This window comes from Ovis canadensis, chromosome 8 (genome assembly GCF_042477335.2).
Source record: "Ovis canadensis isolate MfBH-ARS-UI-01 breed Bighorn chromosome 8, ARS-UI_OviCan_v2, whole genome shotgun sequence".
In the NCBI taxonomy this organism is placed as follows: domain Eukaryota; kingdom Metazoa; phylum Chordata; class Mammalia; order Artiodactyla; family Bovidae; genus Ovis; species Ovis canadensis.
This window is the reverse complement of record NC_091252.1, coordinates 34,850,635-34,868,971: the sequence shown is the minus strand read 5'-3', so window position 1 is coordinate 34,868,971 and position 18,337 is coordinate 34,850,635. Positions and strand designations below refer to the sequence as shown.

The 18,337-nt window shown below is 40.3% G+C and overlaps 1 protein-coding gene across 3 annotated transcripts in view; it reads left to right on the top strand.

Moving 5' to 3' along the window:
* Positions 1–18,337, top strand: part of LOC138444721 (PH and Rap-GAP domain-containing protein DDB_G0271806-like) — a 228,314-nt gene that overhangs the window by 95,985 nt on the left and 113,992 nt on the right. Inside the window, exon 6 of one of the 3 annotated variants that reach the window (XR_011258556.1) lies at positions 16,047–16,264. The exons of the other annotated variants lie outside the window; for them this stretch is intronic. The gene's annotated coding sequence lies outside the window, so the exon portion shown is untranslated. Of the gene's footprint in view, positions 1–16,046; positions 16,265–18,337 lie in introns of those variants that run through there. 3 annotated transcript variants of the gene reach the window in all.

The following is an 18,337-nucleotide window of genomic DNA, read 5'->3' as shown; positions in this document are numbered from 1 at the left end:
TGTAAATCAAATACGCTTCAATTTTTTAAAAAGATATATAGTTCAATATTCAGTTCTCTGATCTCCTATCTTGGAAGCTGCCTTTAAGGATCTTACTTTTATCTCTCCTTTCAGAAAATGTAGGGAATTCTTACTGGTTTTCTTCCTTCTTAGTCTCTCTCTCCTTGCATATTCCGTTTTGAAGAATATGAAAAACTAATAGTTATTTCGTTCTTTCTTGGTCATTTTCTCTTCCTCCATTGTATCACTTTCTCTTTTATTCTGCCCTAATCTTCAGCTATTCCTTTCAGCTCTTTTTCATTTCTCTCTTTTGGAAGCTCTCTTGAGCAAGTGTGAATATGTACATGTGTATCCAAACTCATTATTCCAGTATTCCCACAGTTTTTGTTCTCAACCTCTCCATTTTTTTTCAATTGAGTTTTTTATGACCCATTACCTGGTCTCACAGTCCTCAACTCTAACAAATATTTTAAATTAAATGGACCTGGAAGAGAAAATGTTCTTATCACGAAGGGGTTGGAAGCATAGCAGCGTTGGGAGAAAAATGAAGCGGCAATAGTAGCACAATGACAGTTCCATGAGGCCCCACTTCTCTTCCCATTGGCTAATTCTGAATCCAGAGCCCTCTCTCACAACTACACACCACAGGTGACAATCCTAAGGCACAAGAGAAATATCTTTTCCAAAGTCTCACCACTCATCAGCACAGAATCCCAGGTTTTATATGTCATAGTATAAGACTTGTTCCAATAAACCAAACATTTTCTCTGAATTTCCAACTGCCTTCCTATGTTAGGCATCCACATCTTAAAAAAACTTCACAACATATCTGATTAGAATCTTCCACAGAACCTGCTCTTTTGAAATACCCTCATTTTGGATAGATGTTCCTTACAAAACAAATACATTGATGTTCTAAGATTTGGGTGCTCTAGCAATAACAAGTCCAAATTCCTGAATATTTTAAAATACCTCATGTTTTTTATTTTGTAGAAACAATATCCAAATATTTGACAGCATCTTTCATTTTCCATTCCAAAGTTTTAGTTGTTATGTAGATAATTTTCAATGTTTTCCTTCAGAAAAACTCTATTTCCCTGAGTAATTAATGTATACATTATAGCTGACTTTTTTTTAAGAGTATCATGTTGAGATTCATGAAACAGAAATTGAGATCACAAAATCCTCCCATCACCTATTCTTAGCTCCCCAGGAAAATACAAACAGCTTGGTCCCCCAAGAAATATTTTCAAAGTACTAGTCATTTTTTTTTTTTTAACTCAGCATAAAATAGTATATATCGCCTCCTTCTCCAATAGGGTAGGGCAAAAGGTAGAAGAGAATAAGGTAAATAAGATAAATCCATGAAGTTACTAAACCAATGAAGCAAGGAAGTTCATGAAAGAATAGTTTAAAAATAAAATTTGGCTAAAATACTGTCCTTCACATTTCTCCAGTTCTAAGGTGATGTACTTGTATCAAAGTAGAATGGAACTGCAGCACTTCTCCAGATAGGTTAAGGACCACTTTCACGTATAATGATCCACACAACAGTAGCCTCTTTTTGGTTTGGCTGAAATTATTCAGGCAGCTGCCTCAATTTTTTCTTTCACTTTCTACATAGAGGAACATTTCAAAGTAAAAGGAAAACCCATAGCTGGAATTTTAAATGCACAGTTCCACACATTTTATTCAAAACATGAAACTTGTCAGCCTGGAGACGTCATCTCAAGAGGGAGATCATTTCACAATGACCAAAGCCAAATCTATTCATAGGATCCTGCTAAGAGAATGAGACAGTCGAATTTTAGCATTCACAATGCTCTGTTTTAATCCGACTTACCAAGACAGGCAAAGAAAAATAACTATTTGACTAGGTCAAGGACTGTGGATGGCAGTATACTATATTTTATTTCATTTAATTCTTATTTTAGAAAATCCTCTGTATAGCAGATGTATTTCTATCTATTTTACAGACAGATATATTCAAGAATTTTTAAAAGATAAGAAATTTGCCCAACATAAAGAACCAAACTGTTCTCTTGATATCAAGCCCAAAAATCTATCTACTGCAGAGACATAAATGAGAAAATTTACCAGTCAGGGAATTGAAAAGTAGCACTTTTGGGGTTTCTTTTTTTCATTGTAAAGCCTCTAAAAACTAGGTAATGCTCTCTAAATCAGTAACAGTAATATCAAAAACATTTGGAAACTTTCTCAAGTTCTGTCCCTCAATAAATATAATAAATTAGAAGTCTTAATTACTTCTGAAAGTCAATTGACTTGACTTAGCAAACCAAAGGGAAATTAAGGGAAAAAATATGAAAAAATAATAAACGCAGTTTTGAGAATCCTTTTACTTCACAAAATCAATTAAATCCAACAAGTTGTTTTTGGTTTTCCCATTTTGTGTTAGGCCTAATCCTTACATTGAAATGTACTATATATAGTTGGACGGCTGGATGGCATCACTCACTCGATGGACATGAGTCTGAGGGAACTCCAGGAGTTGGTGATGGACAGGGAGGCCTGGCGTGCTGCGATTCATGGGGTCGCAAAGAGTCGGACACGACCGAGCGACTGAACTGAACTGAACTGAACTGAAATAGTTAAATGAAGCACATACGCTTAGTTTCTCTGTTGTGTCAGACTCTTTGCAACCCCATGGACTGTAGCTCATGAGGCTCCCTTGTTCATGAGATTCTCGGGCAAGAATACTGGAATGGATTGCCATTCCCTTCACCAGGGGAATCTTCCTGACCCAGGGATCAAACCCTCATCTCTTGTGTCTCCTTCATTGGCAGATGGGTTCTTTACCCCTAGTGCCACCTAGGAACCATAGGTACACACAAAGTAAACTCCAACTTAAATGGAGTAAGATCCCAAAGGGGTTCTGACATTTATATCTAGGAATTCATTTCACACCAAGGGTTGGTCTTATGATCCTACTAATCAGGAAACAGATCAGGACGACTTGGAAAGCATTACCCAGTTACACCAGTTCAATTTTATCCTAGGCTTACAGAATTCAGTTCCTCTAGGATATGTAATGGACATAAATGCATTGTGAAATTTTTCAGTATACTGATTAAACGCCCATCTTAGTCAGAACTACTGAGCATCGTATCAACCTGAATTTGCTAGAGAAGTCAGTATCTTCCATGAGGCTGGTCCTGATGCCCCTCTTTCTCATCATGTGTGTGTGTGTTTACACTGCCTCTGTATCAGTCCCTCATCTGCCTTAGCCACTTCTGCCTGTGACTGTATCCGCATTGCAATGAGTCCTGTATGCATAGCAGAAGAGAGGAGTTGGAAGCCTGCTATAGGTTAGGCTTTCAGGTAGGCCTCCACCATCAGGGGCTCAGAGTCTGTGGGTTCTCTGTTGCCTCAATTGTCAAGGTTCAGTCAGTGCCACATCCTAAAGCCCTGTAGTTCTGATGAGTTTTTTCTTCCCTTCATCTTCCCAGTCCTCCATTCATACCTCTCCTATACTGATCACTGTGATGATCAAGAGGGTCTCCAATATGCAATGGACATTTCTGTTATTAATAAAACTAAAACCATTGTCGTGGGCAGCTGAACTTTAAAATTCAACTGGTTCTTTCTAACAGTGTTCTAAGAGATTATAAAGGAAATTTTGTTACAGTCATAGGGAACAATCATGGTCTATCATACTTTAAAATGTTTACATCTCTGTAGCTCTATTCTATGAAACAGAGCTGTGGGTTTCTGGATTTGCATTTATTTGTGTTTGAGATTTATAACTAGGAGTTTATTCTGTTTTGTTAGGCAATACTGCCTTAGCCCAGGTGACACTAATGGTAAAGAAGCTGCCTGCCAATGCAGAAGGAGACAGTAAGAGACACAGGTTCGATTCCTGGGCTGGGAAGACCCCTGAGGAGGGCGTGGCAACCCACTCCAAAATTCTTGCCTGGAGAATGCCATGGGCAGAGGAGCCTGGCAGGCTATAGTTCATAGGGTTGCAAAGAGTTGGACACGACCGAAGCCACTTAGCATAGGCATGCACTGCCTTAGCCTAGCAATCGTGGATAAGTCCACCTATAAACAGAGGAAAATTTCCACATTTAAAAATTTTCTATGAAAGCATATCAACCCTATCCTCCAGATTTAAATTGACCATGGGGATTCCTTGGTGGCCCAGAGGGTAAAGAATCTGCCTGCAATGCGAGAGACCCAGGTTTGATCCCTGAGTTGGGAAGATCCCCTGGAGAAGGGAATGGTTACCCACTTCATCATTCTCACCTGGAGAAGTCTATGGGCAGAGGTGCCTGGCGGGCTACAGTCCACGGGATGGCAAAGAGTCGGACACATCTGAGTGACTAACACACTGTTAATAAAACCTGAGGCAACATCTGCATTCTATGTTCTTTTCAGGTGCAACACTAGAAATTCTGCTACTTAATCCTTGTGAAGAATTTATTTACAAATTATAGTAGTAACACTTATGGGAGATTTTCTGAAGGACATGCAATCCCACCATTATACATATGTTTTTTTTTCCTTGGATCAAGACAGACCTTGAGCACTACATGTTTGCACCTCACTGTTTACTCCTTTGTAAGATTTCTAATACTGAGTTGCACTTCAAATTGTGCCATCAGCTACTTACTTGGCTTCCCCTGTCAGTGACAAAAGTCAGCGATTCTCTCGGGATAGCTACAGTAATGGCACAAACCTACCCCTTGACCCCTTGCAGGAAGAGCAGAACACAGTAGAGTCAGGGAAACCCGCTGTCATTCAGAAAACACCACAGTTCCCGGGATGGGCTCTCCAGCCCCAGTTCAGCAGCAGGAGTTTATTGATGACACCATTTCTGTCCACACGAAATCACCACCCCATCCCTTGCTCTGTGTGTCCCTTTCACTTTTTGCCTATTTATTGTCTCAGCTGCCTCTTGGCCTTTGCAACCTAACTTTTCTCTCTGTGCCCTTTGGTTCCTGCTCACACTTCCAAATAATTGCCTCCCTCTGTGTGTCTCTTAACATCAAACACTCCAAAAGAAAACATCCAATTGTTTCCTCTCAACTTCAGTCACCCTTTCTGAGCAAACCTTTTTTGTCAGATGGCCTTGTAAGGCCACTGGCCAGTCTGTAAACATTAGTTCCTCTTGAGTCAAGTGCCCCTCCCTTCCCCAGGCCAATTAGCTGTGGCGATGATGTTTGTAATTGGGAGGTTTGTGAGAGTGTGTGTGTGTGTGTTAGAAGGGAGGCTACATAGTACAGAGAACAGTTATTTGTGGTCAAGCCAACTACGGCTACTTTCCTTTTTTTAGAGAAGCTCTGCGGTCATTGGAAGCACTCTGAATCTCAATCTGTCCTGTTTGGAGCTGAGGAATAGTACCCAAAATACCTATAAGAGCCACGACATTGCATTTATTTTAGCATGGTATTGAGAACACACCGAAACATGACACTGTACACACTTTTTCACAGATCTGGTAGGGAAATTTCTCTCACATCTCAATACAAGTAAGTTTGTCTTATCATTCGTTTTTGCTGGCTCTGCCCTTATGAACACCATGAATTTTGTAAACAATATTCTTTGGACTGGCTGCTAAAAAATTCAAGGTTAAATTTGTGGATCACTTCTGGCAACAACACAGGATTTTGGGGTCTGTTTCTAGAGCACACTCTATTCTTTGATCTCATTTTCTTTTCCTGTCATATTATTTCACCTATACATTCTCTTTTATCTTTTCTCATATATAACTAAGCCATCTCAAATCTTAATTTCAGAGGAGATGGGATATAAAAATGCTGTGATTATCTATTAACATAATTATCCATTTCGCTAAACTATGAATTTTTCAAGAAAAGCAAAAATATTGTCATCTATGTACAAATAGAATTACGTCCAGTTCTGGTCTGCGATAGACATTAAAAGTTTGTTGAATGATTAAAGATGATACTAATAAACCTATTTGCAGAGCAGCAATGGAGACACAAAGAACAGACTTTGGACACGGCTGGGGTGGGCAGGGGGTAGAAGGAGAGGGTGAGATGTATGGAGAGAATAACACGGAAACATCATCATATGTAAAACACATAGCCAATGGGAATTTGCTGTATGACTCAGGGAACTCAAACTAGGGCTTAGCCTAGAGGGGTGGGATGGGGGTTTGGTAACAACCCAGAGAGGTGGGATGGGGAGGGTGGTGGGAGGGATGTCCAGTTGGGAGGGAACATAGATAAACCTATAACGAATTCATGTTGATGCTTGGTAGAAACCAACACAATACTGTAAAGCATTTATCCTTCAATCAAAAATAAGTTTTTTTAAAGTTTGTCAAATGAATGAATGGTTTAATGATTTTTGCCAAACTACTGCTACTGCTGCTGCTGCTAAGTCACTCCAGTCGTGTCCGACTCTGTGCGACCCCATAGGGAGCCCACCAGGCTTCCCCATCCCTGGGATTCTCCAGGCAAGGACACTGGAGTGGGCTGCCATTTCCTTCTCCAATGCATGAAAGTGAAAAGTGAAAGGGAAGTCGCTTAGTCGTGTCCGACTGTTCGAGACCGCATGGACTGCAGCCCACCAGGCTCCTCCGTCCATGGGATTTTCCAGGCAAGAGTACTGGAGTGGGGTGCCATCGCCTTCTCCATGCCAAACTACTGGATAGTGATAAATTTCACACTGCAGATATTTATTGAGTAAAATGTGCATCTGAAAATAAGTTTTTAAGAAAACTGGCGTATTTTTGATACAATCTTGGTAACAATATAATCAGATCTGATTCATCAGAGCTACAATATCTCTTTTCTTTTCATCAAACAACACTACTATAGACACTAATTGCATGAAAGCAAGATTGATATAAGTTCATAAGTTTATAAGAAAAAAAACATGAATTACGGGGGAGACCAAAGCCAATAGTTTAAAAGCAAATTGCAAATTCTTCTAGTAATCATTTTGGCATTACTATTCATCATTGTGACCTGACTCCAAATGAAGTCCTATTTTCATATTAGTGTCCTTTGAAATATGTAATTCCATAAGCATTCCATTGTGATGAAAGTTCTTGTGTCCATCGGAACAGAGCAAACACTGTATCACAAGTTACTCATGGCAAGTTTTTGGCAACTACTTAAAGGGGACAAATAAAAGGAACAATATAATTCAATCAAGAACTGGGTAACACACAGGAGAGAAAAACAGGGCTGGACAGAAAATTAGTAAAGTCAGCATTATTCCTGAATGCAGCAGTTTACAATGCTTTAGAACTAACCAGAAGGAATGCATTGTGCTAACTTGATAAAACAGCTAATTGATATGTGTGGTTACTTAAGTCAAAGCAAAAATTTAGCTGTAAGAGGCATTAGGAAATCTGTCATGAGGGTGTCACGTCATGGTCATGTTTCTGGAAGGAAAAACAGCCAGTTGGGAATTCTTATCATTGGTCCCAGAAGCCCAGGAATGCCAGTGTCGTAGGGCGGCTCCTGTGTGAGGCCTCAGCACTTTCACCACGTCATTGGGATAACTCGGCCCCATGTTCGAAGGCTGTCTGGAGAGCTAAGCAAGACATGCCCATCGCACTCCCCTAGCGGCCCAACTCTAAATGCTTTCTTAGACTCAGAGATAAAAAGCCCTTGACCTTTTTACCTAAAACTGAAGTGCATGATCACAGGAACTGATAGTCTGCGTACAGCTCAGGTCCCTCCTGGAAGCAAATCCTCTTGGTTTCAGATTCTTTTTCACAACCTTTTAAAAGGGAAGCATCATTGAGGGTGCAATTTGGACTCATAAAACTCTGAATTAATTATATACTGACTCTGCGCTACTAAAACAAAGCCCTTTGACGAGCGGCCATCAGATACCTTTCAGCGGAGGGAGTCTCGGCTGTTATTCTTACAGCGCCCATGAAAGAGCGCTGATCCTCTCTCGCAGTGGCTTTTGTTTCGAGCCCTTCTTTTTCAATGGTTGTCATGGAACCAACTTATTAACATATGAAAAGCCATACACAACTCTTTTCCCTTTACCCCCGCCTCCCCCACCACCAAAGCCTGTTGCTAAAGCCTTAGTTCTTAATATTCGTGTAAAGGAGGGTGGGGTGTGAGAACAGAAATAAAATTGTGGGTGAAAAAACAAAGATGTTTTCAACTTGCCTTCTCTGGGGCAAAAAATGGTTGATTTTCTTAGTTTGAATATTCTCAATTTCTGTCTTTTTACGGAATCTTTCCCAGATTATGGTTACTACCATCTCCTACCCCGTTAACAGACAATTTATTCACCAGAATTGCTTTTAATTACCGCATGAGTCAGAGGATAGACACGCAAGCTTCACAAGTACTATGTCAACAGCTTTTGTTTACTTTAGGGTTAATTTTGATGAGCAATTCTCATTTGTCTTTAAAATAATTTTTAAATTTCTTTAAAATTTTCACCTTAGTCCAAAAGTGACATAAGATTTTTTTTTTTATAAGTGATCTTATTATCTGGACCGCAGCTCATGAAAAAAGGATAAGTTCCTGTTTGGTTTGGGGAGTTGTTCTAGCCCATATCACTAAGCTACTTCTTGTCTCCCCCTGTGTATGTAGTCAAAGTGATACGTTGTTTTTCCATGTAAAAATAAACCTTGCCAACTCCCCCCAAATGCACTTATGTAACTGACTTGGCAAAGCTCTGAGAAAGACAGAAGACTTTTTAAACAAAAACAACAAAAATTTCTGAAGCACATTATACTCTGTATACTACAGAGTAGTACAGACTATACAGACTAAACCCCAAGTACTACCTGCAAAATATTCTTGCATAACATAGATTTACCACTTATCTGGCTTCCAAGCAATATCTCAACCTAGTCCCTATCTCAATAACTTTCATCGAACATAATGATGATGATGATGAGACTTAAACAACTAGAACCATCTGCCAAGTGGTAAAAGCTTTATATGATTGACTTATTTAATGCTCATAAAAATCATCTGAGCAAAAGTTGATTGCTTCTACAATCCGGGGGCCTAGATAGATGCTCAACTGAAAAAGTTCTTTTAGGGAAAGACATTTGGTAAAATATGCTTTGTCTAAAACTGACCAAGTTGGTTTGGGCAACTTCCTTAGATATTCCACAGGTAATGTTTGATTGTCAGTGGCAAACAACCAATTCAGATGAATAAGTAAGAAAGTAAAAAGGGAGGATATTTATTGACTCCTGTAACTAGGAAATCCAAGCAAGGCACTGACTTTGAGCATGATTAAATCTTGGGGTCAATAAATGTCCACTATTTGTCTGACCTTTTCTCTCCATCCTCCCTCTTTCCCTTCATCTCTCGGCCCCACTTCCCTTGAAAGAGCTGCTTTATGCTCTGTTACAGCCAAGACTCCCTCTAAGCAGCTCAAGAAAATAGCTGAAGGAACTTCACATCCACTCTCTGTTCAGAAACCCCAATGGAAAGTGGTGACTCCTTTCTCCTTTGGTTCCCATGTGGCAAAACCAGGGAAACAGTCTGTCTGGTTCATGTTCCAAATTTTAACTACAACTTTCTAGCTAGGGGAATATTTGGCCAGTATTGTTACTGACTACTCCTAAGGCTAGAGGTAAAATATCTGTTATGCAATAAGAGAGATAAGAAAGCTTCTTGAGAATAGATAAAATCAATAGTTACCTATATTCTACACAGGCCTTTACCCCTCTGTGTTTGAAATGAAATATAACTCAAGTAAGGTTTTCTAATAATAAGCTTCCTTGTGTGTGTTAGTTGTTCCAATTCTTTGTGACCCCTATGGACTATATAGCCCACCAGGCTCCTCTGTCCATGGGATTCTCCAGGCAAGAATACTGGATTGGGTTGCCATTTTCTCCTCTAAAGGATCTTCCCAACCCAGGGATTGAACCCGGGGCTCCTTACCATGGCAGATGGATTCCTTACCAGCTGAGCCACCAGGGAAGTGTCATATGAATTAATGAACATAGTAGAGGTCTGTTTATTACCAGAAGAGTGAATAACATCAACATTTCCTTCAATGGAAATTTATGTTAGCAGTGTGAAGTCCTGAACAAGTTGGAATGGACCAGTGGTAAGCAGACATGGTGAAGGCCCAATTTTATTGAGATGAAGCACTTAAAAAATCATTCAAGAGATACTTACTTAGTTCCTACCATGTAACCCACACTATGTTTCACGCACAGGGGAAGGAAAAATGAGAAACATCCAGGCTATCAGAAGATAGAAGTAACATATAATTACCTAACATACAGCCTGGAGGGTAAACTGAAGGTAAACTGAAACCAGGACAATCTATAGGAAAGTGATAAGGCAATGAGCTAGCCTGTGTCTAAATAAAGGAAGGCTTGAGTTCAGAATGCTGCGCTCCTGCTGCCCTTTGACATCTCTGGATCCTGGGATCCCTGATCAACCCCCAGTAGCAGAGGTGAGAAGCAGGATTTGGCTTAAGTGGGATTAGGATAAGGAATCTGTAAAATACCCTGCTTATCTCCTGCCTGCTTGTTACCATTCCACGGGACTTAGGATAGATGCCAGGACTTCTTAGTAGCTTCATGTTCTCATAGTTTTCACCTATTAAGTATCTGAGAGAAGATGGTGGGTAAGAGAGTTCATTTCCCACTTTATGGCATCTCATCACCCTCTCAGTCCCCTCACAAGCAGGCGTAAATGGAAATCACAGATGTGAAAACATAAAGCATATCTTCATTGTGAGCCTGTAAACCATTCTGTCACTCATTAAAAGGCCTGTGCAGACATGAAGAGTCGCCATTCTTTGGATAAATTTGGAGAGTCGTCAAGGCCCTAAGGAAATTTTGAAGACCCTAAGAAAATTTTGAAATTTTGATTCACTTCAATCACTTGTCCATTGTTTGTGGGGCTTTTTTTTTGGGGGGGGGGGGGATGATTTTTTGTTGTTGTTGTTGTTTTATATGATTTTCTGTATTATTTAATTTTGTCTATGAGTAGAATTTTTTTTTTCTTTCTGGCCATAATCACTGTCCCACCAGGGAATTTTCTATTGTTACTTTGTTTGCTTTTCCTTCCCTCTATATATGGAAATAAATGGGCAACTTGTCTGTTGATAATTAGACATCACTACAATTACTTTAAAAACCACAGCATTGATTTTGAAAATTTTACTGAAAATACCTCATTCAATGAATCTAAATGTGTTTCTATACCCAGTGGATTATGTTTCAGTGAAGATAATTATTAGAAATTCATATTTCTTTTAATAAATTAAAAAGCTTCATTAAACACCTTTAACTTCCCATTTCCCCATACAAACACCCTCCTTTCCAATCAAGTATTCCTTCTTCAAAAATCAGTTTTGAGTACACCTCTATACTCAATATGGAAGTTTCCCATATTAAATCCATTCTATCTTGATCAATCCATCACTTTAACTTCTATAGAAATTTACAAAAATTAGTAGATAGCCAATCAATCCACAAATAATTACTGGGCATCTATAACATGCTTAGTAATGTGGAGAAATAGAAAAAAGCTATAAGACATGATCCTTTCCTCCAAGAAGCTTATAGTCTTATTGAAGAGAGATTTATACATGGAAATATTTGTAAACAATACAATATTTGATTTATTTTCTCATCTTAAATAAATGTTCATTTTATTTATCATAAAGGGAACTCTCCAAATGGTACAAAATTCCATTTCCCAGAACCTGAATCTGCCTTGCTGAGGATAGAGACTTGAAATGAATTACTTTGTCACAAAGATAGGCCTTGACCTAAGCTTTGAATAGAAGCCTCCCCTGCTGAGTAGAGAGAGAAATTGTATTTCAAGTGGGGAAGTTTTGTCTCTGGGATGCTTTAAATGCAAACTTTCCCAGAAACAGAAGTAGACTAGATGGCCATGAAAGATCCTGCTCTGTTTAGAGAATTTAAGTAAATAAGATGTAAGTATCAGATACTTAAACTTACACAAGTCACGTTGGAGCTACAACCTTAAAACTGTGGATTCTGTACTTGTAAGACTTGAGTGTGACCTGTTGTTAAGGGTAAGCACAGCTCTGAGCATATGCTGGAATTCATACATAAATTCAGAATTAAAAAGCAGACTACTCGGGTCAGAAATAAATGTCATTTAAATAGAGGCTCTAAGCTCTTGTTTCCCTCCTTGTGTTTGTCTAGATTTAAACTAGGTAATCCATTTTGTAGGTAGTGTTTTATATGAAGCCAGTAATATATCTTCCTTCAAGTGTCCTGGCTTAGGCCAGCATTATAGACTAAAGAAATGTTTGCGGAACTACGAAAGATGTCTGCTGCAATTGATAGAACTCAAGACTTGGAGTCAGAAGACCTGAATCTGGGTCACAGATCTCCACCTTTCTGATAAATGTGCACAGTAACATCCATTCTAAGGGGTTTCTGGAAGGAGTAATTAGAGGAATCTGTCAGACCAACCAGTATTCTACAGTTGGAGTCTGTCTAGATGGATTGCTGCAGTGTCTATTAAGTGTTAAATATTTTTAATTTCATCTGGCATGGTGAAAACAGTGAAGAGCTTTGCCTACCTCTAGCAGAATCTATGTAGACCAGTCTTACTCATTGCTCCAAGCAGAGAACTGACTGTAGGCTACAGCACAGGGGCCCTGTTATTCTGGAAATGAACATCTCCTGAGCCATGATGGTTTTGAGTTTTTAGGAGTAAGGTAAACACAAAGGTGAATGTTCTTGGGGTTTGGAAGCAATATCATTAGGCTGGACTGCATGGTTCTCAATTTTGGCTGCTCATAAAGTCACCTAGGAGCTTTTTAAAAATACTTGCGCCTATAGCAAAGGAAACCATTGACAAAACAAAAAGACAACCAACCTATTAAATAGGAGAAAATATTTGTAAATGATATGACTGATGGGTTAATATCCAACACATAAAAACAGGTAAAACAACATTAAAAAAAAAAAACAATTAAAAAGTGGGCAGAAGAACAAAACAGATATTTTTCCAAAGAAGACATGCAGATGGCCAACAGGCACATGAAAAGATGCTCAACATCACTGTTCATTAGGGAAATGTAAATCAAAACTACAATGAGATATCACACCTGTCAGAGTGACTGCCATCAAAAAGAACACAAATAACAAATGTTAGGTAGGATGTAGAGAAAAAGGAACACTTGAACACTGTAGATGGGAACATAAATTGGTACAGCCACTAGGCAAAACAGTGTGGAGATTTCTTAAAAAGCTAAAAATAGAATTACCATATGACCCAGCAATTCCACTCTTGGGTACATAGCTGAAAAAAACAAAAACGCTAATTTGAAAAGAGACATGCACCCCAACATTCATAGTAGTATATTACTCACAAGAGCCAAGACATGGAAGCAATCTAAGTATCCATCAGTAGATGTATTTATATCTATCAATACCTATATATATAAATCTATTCAATTGTGTGTATATATATATGTACAATTATATGTGTGTATATATATATACACACAATTGAATAGTAGTTAGCCATAAAAAAGAATGACATTTTTTCATTCGCAGCAATACGGATGGACTTGGGGAGCACTATGCTAAGTACAATAAGTCAGAGAAAAACAAATACTGAATGATATCACATTTGTAGAATCTAAAAAACATAAAAAACTAGTGAATATGAAACAGCAGCAGAGCCAGATATAGAGACTAAACCAGTAGTTATCAGTGGGGAGAGGGGAGAAAGGAGGAACAATATAAAAGTAGGGGATTAAGGGATTAAGAAGTACAATCACAACAAACTGTGGAAAATTCTTAAAGAGATGGGAATACCAGACCACCTGACCTGCCTCCTGAGACTTCTGTATGCAGAGTCAAGAAGCAATAGTTAAAACTGGACATGGAACAACAGACTGGTTCCAAACAGGAAAAGGAGAATGTCAAGCCTGTATATTGTCACCCTTCTTATCTAACTTATAGGCAGAATACCTCATACGAAATGCCAGGCTGGATGAAGCACAAGCTGGAATCAAGATTGCCAGGAGAATTATCAATAACCCCAGATATGCAGATGACACCACCCTTATGGCAGAAAGCAAAGAATGAAAGAGTCTCTTGATGAAAGTCATAGAGGAGAGTGAAAAAGTTGGCCTAAAGCTCAACATTCAGAAAACTAAGATCATGGCATCCGGTCCCATCACTTCATGGCAAATAGATGGGGAAACAGTGGAAACAGTGACAGACTTTATTTTGGGGGGCTCCAAAATCACTGCAGCCATAAAATTAAAAGATGCTTACTCCTTGGAAGAAAAACTATGACCAATCTAGATAGCATATTAAAAAAACAGAGACATTACTTTGCCGACTAAGGTCCATGTAGTCAAAGCTATGGTTTTTCCAGTAGTCATGTATGGGTGTGAGAGTTGGACTATAAAGAAAGCTGAGTGCTGAAGAATTGATGCTTTTGAACTGTGGTGTTGGAGAAGACTCTTGAGAGTCCCTTGGATTGCGAGGAGATCCAACCAGTGATTCCTAAAGGAAATCAGTCCTGAATATTCATTGGAAGGACTGATGCTAAAGCTGAATCTCCAATACTTTGGCAACCTGAAAGGAAAAACTGACTCAGTGGAAAAGACACTGATGCTGGGAAACATTGAAGGCAAGAGGAGAAGGGGATGACAGAGGATGGGATGGCTGCTATGGTATCACCAACTCTATGGTTGGTATCACCATAGAGTGATATCACCAACTCTATGGACATGAGTTTGAGTAAGCTCCAGGAGTTGGTGATGAACAGGGAAGCCTGGGATGCTGCAGTCTATGGGGTTGCAAAGAGTCGGACATGACTGAGTGACTGAACTGAACTGACTGAGGAAGTACAAACTACTCTGTACGAAATGTTACAAGAAATACAGCCAATATTTTTATAACTATAAATGGAGTATAACTATACTTCAATCTTTAGAAAAAGACTAAAAAATAAATACATGTGCCTGGACTCCACCCTAAACCAAATTAAATCAGAATCTTTACGTGTGGGGTCATAGAAATCTTCCCTGAGTGATATCACTATGCCTCCATCATGGAGAACCATCACAGCTATACATTCATTCCAGACCAGTTTATGAAGCTAGGAGCACATTATTTTGATGAATCTCCATCTGCTATACTGTAGTGGTCATGGTAGCAAGAATTTACTTTCTAAGGGAAACATCCTCCTATAAAGGACCTATGTTATACGCACGATCCATAAATCTAAGTGAGAGGGCCAACTTGTCTGTGCCCTGTATCTTACAATTGTGTCCAACCTCATCTTTTAACAGCAGCTCTCTTAATGGGATGAAGAGTCCATGGGGCCAAAAAGATATTCCCCCCAACCCTGATACACTCCCACAACCATACTTTAGTTTCCCAGTACCCTGGAATTCCCTTTCCAACCAGCCAGAGTCAATTTCCAGGAACTGTATGAGGCCTCTTTCCTGGGTCTGTGCACCTGAATGCAACTGGGCACATCTCTAGGCCAACGAATGGCCCTGGGGAGACTGAAGATGGGAGTGTAGGTGGGACTTGGACACTTGAGGTAGAGGGTCCAGCAGGAGTTTGAGAGGCCACACACATTGCAATCTGGAGCCAGAATGTGAAGAGAAGGGCATAGACCTGGGACCAAGGACAGTGTGTTGAGCACTAAGAGGCCAGCTCTCCCTGACCACTGTGATCCAGAATGAAACTCCAAGGAGTCAGAGAAATTCAAATTTGAACCCAGCCACTAGATTATCAATAAAAACATGTTTATCACAGAAGGAGAATAGAGCATATTTTACATTTTATCAAAAGAGTTTTCAAGCTTGAACCCTAACTTTTAAGTATTTCAGCATATGGCTTGTGCACCTCCAACTGGATGATTACACTGGGTCCACATGTGTTAGAGGCGAGCCCAGAGGACATTTCTTTGCCCTGCTTCCCTATGGCATGTTTTCTTATTTGAAATCAGCAGCCATGGAAGCTTTCCAAGACTGTTCAAATGCAATGAGAATGTGGTCCATCAAAAATGCTGTCTGGTTTTATTGCACACAAGAGGTTGTTAGCTCTGGCACCCTAACCAGATTCGTCTCTGTTCTCGTTGTCCCTTCAGGCTCTGCAGCCAAATCCTAATGGGGTAATGAGTCTGCGCCTCTGAGATTTGAGAGAGAGGCCGAGGGAAGTATAATCAAGCAAATCACCAAGTGTTGAGCTAAAAGACAGAAGGCCTCTGCTTCTCGGACTTCGTTTCCAATTCACTTCATTTGGGTTTGTTTTTTTGTTTTGGTTTGGTTGTTGGCAGTAGAAAAAAAAAAAAAAGAAAGAAAGAAATGATCTCTGCTTTTCCTTTTAGAAAACCTGGAGCATAACTACCCTGGTTCACAGGTACTCTGTAAGGAAGATCACAAAGAACAGGGACTGTTTATAGCTTACATATGAAAATGCATAAGAAATCATCCTTCCCCCTCCCCCCATTTGTTAATCTGGCAGGATTTCCTAGGGCTTTAGAAAGGAAATGTGGCTGTGTTTTAAGAGAAGCTACAATAGGAAAGTTGGGGGAATTGGGCAGAGAAGGCCAAGGGCAGAATTCAATTCACACTTTATAAATCTGGCACCAGTGTGTGTGAACTGCTTCATGAACTGGCCTGGGTTGGGCAAGGAAGAAAACTGAAGAAAACCAAGAGTTATTCTCAAGCAGTCAGTGCTGCCAGTGAATTAACCATGATCCAGCAGGGGTAGGAAACTCTGGAATCCAGGAAAATTCTACAGAGACCACTGACAGAGTCTCTATAGTTGCCAAAGCAGCTCATGGATATTGCACACCAAAGTGGTGGTTTGGCCCTAGGAGGAAATAGAAGTCCCTAAGCCGGGGCCTCTGTGGAACATGGCCCAGGCCTCAGGATAGCGGGGCTCCTCTGGGGCTAAGGTGGCCCTGTGATGCTGCTGGTATTTTGGTGAGAGCAGGCAGGCAGGCAGGCACGGAGGAAGGAGGCAGTGTGGGAAGTAGCCCTCACAGATGCCAGCATAAAAGAGCTTGTTTACTTGGTGATTAGCAGAGTGAAATACAAGGCTCAGGTTTCATCTGCTGAGGGAAGAATGGTTATTTTCCCCTCTGTGTGGTCTTGGTCAGGCACTGGGAACGTGCTGTGCTAATCAGCTTCCTCTCAAGAAGGTGGGATTCCAGATTCAGGTGGGGTTATCTCCCTGGTGCCATGATGTGTGAGGACTGGGGGCTTGTCTGGGCTTCTGAGTTTATGTAATGAGTAAGGGGCTGAGTCACAGAGGAGTTACCTGTCAACCAGGCTCCCCTCAGGGTCTGTGTTTACTGTATCTGTGTCACTGCAGGAAGGTCACCAACACTGCCTCGCAATGCCACTGGGGTGGGATGGACTACCGTAGAGCTTCTTGGGGTGCAGGGAAGGAATTATCAGTCCTCTCTTTTTGCCACACGTGGGCCTACCCACATCCATAGCACCCCAATTGCACATACAGTGGAAAGGTTACTCTCTGTGCCTCGAAGTCTGGAATCACTGGACTACTGAATTATTCTACCATTTCTCCCAGAGAAATCTGAACCAGGAAGCAGTTCATATAGTGGAAAGGATACAAACTGTGAACATAAAGAGCCCTTGGTTTGACTGCTTGTTCTTCTACTGTCTAACTGTGTGACCTTGGATAAATTATTTAAGCCTCCCACATCTCAATTTCCTAACATGTAAAATAGAGATAATAATAGCTACATCATAGAACAATTAGGCTGATTAAATTAAATAACTCCTTATAGGCACTCAGTATGAGGAAGCTGTTATTAACAGGAAATGTGCTTTTCAGAGGAGCTGGTCCCCACCACCCTCCCTCCCCTTCATAAGGCTTGGACCTCAGCAGGAGCACCATGGCAATTCCGCTCAGAGCTACAGTGCTGATTTCTGCCCTCCAAACGGTAACTCTAGATGCTCCCACTGCAAATATTACTGTTTGGACAGAAATTTCAGAGAAAATGATTTCAGAAAACAGTCTAAGGGGCTCCTTCCCTTCCCCTCCATGCTATCCCACCCCACCTTCACATGTGACAAACATGTTAGAAAGCTGAGTTGGGGAAATAAAGTCTGGGGAAAGGATAAGGGATGTGATTCCTCTGGGAAGTAGTGATGGGTAAAGGCAGTTGAGGGCCATGACCTTGAAAAGACATTAGAGGCTGTCTAGGGAGATCCTACATGGCATGGCTCATAGTTTCTTTGAGTTAGACAAGGCTATGGGTCCATGTGATCAGTTTGGTTAGTTTTCTGTGATTGTGGTTTTCATTTTGTCTGCTCTCTGATGGATAAGGATAAGAGGCTTATGGAAGCTTCCTGACGGGAGAGACTGACTCGGGGGGAAACTGGGTCTTGTTCTGATGGGCGGGGC